Below are 4,942 nucleotides of genomic sequence, written 5' to 3' on the forward strand. Positions count from 1 at the left end.
GACGTATCCTTTTGCTTTTGTTCCGTTTTTAGATTTCTGATTGGTTCTGCAACCCTAATCCTATTTTGCTGTTTACTGAATGCTCCCTCTTGTCGGTGGTATCAGGTTACTCTGTGTAATCTGACTTGAGTCCAAATAAGAAAGGAAAATGATTAATAATGTAAATAAATAAGTGGTGTCCAGTGGAGCCAGTTTGGTGCAGTGGTTAAGTGTGTAGACTCTTATCTGGGAGAACCAAATTTGATTCTCTACTCCTCCACTTGCAGCTGCTGGAATGGTCTTGATTCCTTGAAATGGCAGCTTCTGGGAGAGCTCTCTCAGCCCCACCTACCTCACAGGGTGTCTGTTGTGGGGGAAGAAGATAAAGGAGAGTGTAAGCCGCTCTGAGACTCTGATTCAGAGAGAATGGCAGGGTATAAATCTTTCTTTCTTTTCTTTCTTTCTTTCTTTCTTTCTTTCTTTCTTTCTTTCTTTCTTTCTTTCTTTCTTTCTTTCTTTCTTTCTTTCTTTCTTTCTTTCTTTCTTTCTTTCTTTCTTTCTTTCTTTCTTTCTTTCTTTCTTTCTTTCTCCCCACCCCCAGGCCCTGCCTTCTCCAAGGCCGAACCCCCAAATCTGCAGGAATTTGTAACTGACAGCTCCAGGGAGGTCTGGCCCCCTCCCTCAAAAGCCAAAACACCCCTGACCCTTCCCTCTGCCTTTTACTCCCAGAAACCCAGTATGGAATGCTGTGGTTGCCTAGCAACAGCCACTGAGACAATTCCATTTCTTAAAGCTACAGGTGTTCCTTTTGCCATGTGGTATTTTTTAGAAAAACCATTTTTTCCCTAATATGTTTCACATTTTTCTGCAACCCTGGGGAATTTTTCAGTTGATGAAAATACCTGTCTTCTCCTTCACTGGTCTGATCACCGCACTTGACTATACTCGGTTTTGACCAACTTCACTATTAGAATGTATGATTGATTTTATTAAAACATTTGTGTCCCATCTCTCTTGTTGCTCAGGTTAGCTTATAATAATGTGTAAATACTTTTTCAGCTAAAACCAAAGATAATACAGCAAACCCCACATCTCTCGCCACCTTGACCCCTTAAAACAGGGGCGTCAAACTCATTTGTTATGGGGCCGGATCTTACATAGGCCATGTCGGGTTGGGCCATGTCTGTACCTATTTAAGATTAGGTAGCTGAGAAATAAACTTTATAAAGAACACAGACAAACACAATTAAAGATAAAACATGCTTAAAACGTTAGCACTCATGTTCTTAAAGGTGCTTTCTTTGTATTTCTCCCATGGGATCCAGGGAACTGGGCAAAGGAAGCTCTGGCTCTTTCCTTCCTCCCCCAGGATGGTACAGTAGTCCAGCCTGGACGTCACCATTGCATGGGTCACTGTAGCCAGGTCTTGGGGGGATAGGTATGGTGCTAGCTGCCTGATCTGCCATAGATGGAAAAAGGCAGACTCAGGGAGGTGTCCAGAATCACCCCCAGTCTCAGATGAGAGAAGCTGTCATGGCAGAGCATAGGGGGATGGCAGTCCCACCGGCATGAGAGACCAAGAAGAAGATGATGATACTGGATTTATATCCCACCCTATGCTCTGAATCTCAGAGCCTCAGAGTGGTCACAATCTCCTTTACTTCCCACCCCCCACAACAGACACCCTGTGAGAACTCTTACAGCAGCTGCCCTTTTGAGGACAGCCTTTGCCAGAGCTATGGCTGACCCAAGGCCATTCCAGCAGCTGCAAGTGGAGAAGTGGGGAATCAAACCCAGTTCTCCCAGATAAGAGTCCACTCACTTAACCACTACACCAAACTGGTGGGCTATCTTCTCTCCCCACAATAGACTCCCTGTGAGCAGCTGCCCTTTCAAGGACAACATCTGCCAGAGCTATGGCTAACCCAAGGCCATTCCAGCAGGTGCAAGTGGAGGAGTGGGGAATCAAACCCGGTTCTCCCAGATAAGAGTCCACGCACTTAACCACAACACCAAACTGGCTCTCCATGAAGGGCTTTGTATATGATAGCCACTACCTTAAAATGTGCCCGGTAACTGATGGGTAACCAATAGAGTGACTGTGGAATGGGCATTATATGTGTTCTCTGTTTATAGCTGAGCTGTGATGTTCTTCACCAACGGCAATCTCTGGGTTCCTTTTGAGGCTAGACCACTAGACAGGGCATTTCAGTAGTCTGGATGTCACCCTGGTGTGGAGCCAGGCAGGAGATTACATCACATGATAGCCACATGTCTCTGCTGTCCCACAACACACACCACACAGTAGCATCAGACCTCCCTCAAAGAAGATGATGGTGATACTGGATTTATATCCTGCCCTATACTCTGAATCTCAGAGTCTCAGAGCAGTCACAATCTCCTTTACCTTCCCTCTCACAACAGACACCCTATGAAGTGAGAGGGCTCTCACAGCAGCTGCCCTTTCAAGGACAGAGGCTCAGAGCGGCCTACAATCTCCTTTCCCTTCCTCCCCCACAACAGACACCCTGTGAGGTGGGTGGGGCTGAGAGGGCTCTCCCAGCAGCTGCCCTTTCAAGGACAGAGGCTCAGAGCGGCCTACAATCTCCTTTCCCTTCCTCCCCCACAACAGACACCCTGTGAGGTGGGTGGGGCTGGAGAGGGCTCTCCCAGCAGCTGCCCTTTCAAGGACAGAGGCTCAGAGCGGCCTACAATCTCCTTTCCCTTCCTCCCCCACAACAGACACCCTGTGAGGTAGGTGGGGCTGAGGGAGCTCTTACAGCAGCTGCCCTTTCAAGGACAACTTTGCGATAGCTATGGCTAACCCAAGGCCATTCCAGCAGGTGCAAGTGGAGGAGTGGGGAATCAAATTTGGTTCTTCCAGATAAGAATCCGTGCACTTAACCAAACTTAACTGTACACTAAACTGGCTCTATGCAAAGCTGTTGTCTTTGGAAGATTCGAAAGATCTTTTATGGGGACATCAGAAGATGGATACCACTGTTGTGCATGCGCTTCTGTTTAGCCAAGTGTTTCATGACATGTGTAAAGAAACAGCCCTGTTTTTATTTTTTTATTTATATCTTTGATTTCTGTGCTTACATTGTTAGTGCATTTTTCTGAACACCCCATTGAATTCTCTCACTCGTTTTAAAACATGATCTCCACTTGCTGTTTGCCGACAGGTGCTTTTTCAATGTTTCATCTACCCTTGTGGGAGTGTAAAGTGTAAGTTAAGCAGGTGGTTTTGGTTTAGTGTAGTGGTTTGGTGCAGTGGTTAAGTGTGCGGACTCTTAGCTGGGAGAACTGGGTTTGATTCCCCACTCCTCCACTTACAGCTCCTGAATGGCCTTCGGGGAGGGACGGTGGCTCAGTGGTAGAGCATCTGCTTGGTAAGCAGAAGGTCCCAGGTTCAATCCCTGGCATCTCCAACTAAAAAGGGTCCGGACAAGTAGGCGTGGAATACCTCAGCTTGAGACCCTGGAGAGCTGCTGCCAGTCTGAGTAGACAACACTGATTTTGATTGGACCGAGGGGGTCTGATTCAGTATAAGGCAGCTTCATATTTTCATATGGGTTAACCATAGCTCTCGCAGGAGTTGTCCTTGGAAGACAGCTGCTGTGAGAGCCCTCTCCAGCCCCACCCACCTCACAGGGTGTCTGTGGTGGGGAGGGAAGATAAAGGAGATTGTAAGCCGCTCTGAGACTCTGATTCAGAGAGAAGGGTGGGGTCTAAATCTGCAGTCTTCTTCTCTTCCCTCAAGTCCCTGGGCTGAGCCAGCATCAAAATATAACACACCCTATTTTTCTTCTTTCCAATTGCACTATGAAGCAAAGGTCTCAATCTTTACATTTCAAGTGTAGTGTGCTGTAAGGCCCTGGGTAATGCCTTGTCATTCACGGAAGAGTCGAAGCGTGTTACACTTTCAAAATCTATACTTAACACCACACCTTTTCCTCTTCCCTTTGAAATCTCTCAAGCCTCAAAACCCCCCTTCTTGCCCTGCCTTTTATGAATCACATCCATATTTTTTCCAAACAGGCTCGTGTTCTGTATATGTTTATTTTTAATTCATCTACACCTGAAACTATGAACATAAAAAACTGTTCTGAGGATTGGAGAGGAGAACAAAGAACATAAGAGAAGCCATGTTGGATCAAGCCAATGGCCCATCCATTCCAACACTCTGTGTCACTTAAGAACATAAGAAAAGCCCTGTTGGATCAGGCCAATGGCCCATCCAGTCCAACACTCTGTGTCACATAAGAACATAAGAGAAGCCCTGTTGGATCAGGCCAATGGCCCATCCAGTCCAACACTCTGTGTCACATAAGAACATAAGAGAAGCCCTGTTGGATCAGGCCAATGGCCCATCCAGTCCAACACTCTGTGTCACATAAGAACATAAGAGAAGCCCTGTTGGATCAGGCCAATGGCCCATCCAGTCCAACACTCTGTGTCACATAAGAACATAAGAGAAGCCCTGTTGGATCAGGCCAGTGGCCCATCCAGTCCCAACACTGTGTCACAGAAGAACATAAGAGAAGCCCTGTTGGATCAGGCCAATGGCCCATCCAGTCCAACACTCTGTGTCACAGAAGAACATAAGAGAAGCCATGTTGGATCAGGCCAGTGGCCCATCCAGTCCAACACTCTGTGTCACATAAGAACATAAGAGAAGCCATGTTGGATCAGGCCAATGGCCCATCCAGTCCAACACTCCGTGTAAAGTAAGAACATAAGAAAAGCCATGTTGGATCAGGCCAGTGGCCCATCCAGTCCAACACTCTGTGTCACATAAGAACATAAGAGAAGCCCTGTTGGATCAGGCCAGTGGCCCATCCAGTCCAACACTCTGTGTCACATAAGAACATAAGAGAAGCCCTGTTGGATCAGGCCAGTGGCCCATCCAGTCCAACACTCTGTGTCACATAAGAACATAAGAGAAGCCCTGTTGGATCAG

Source organism: Heteronotia binoei, chromosome 5, assembly GCF_032191835.1.
Source record: "Heteronotia binoei isolate CCM8104 ecotype False Entrance Well chromosome 5, APGP_CSIRO_Hbin_v1, whole genome shotgun sequence".
Lineage (NCBI taxonomy): Eukaryota > Metazoa > Chordata > Lepidosauria > Squamata > Gekkonidae > Heteronotia > Heteronotia binoei.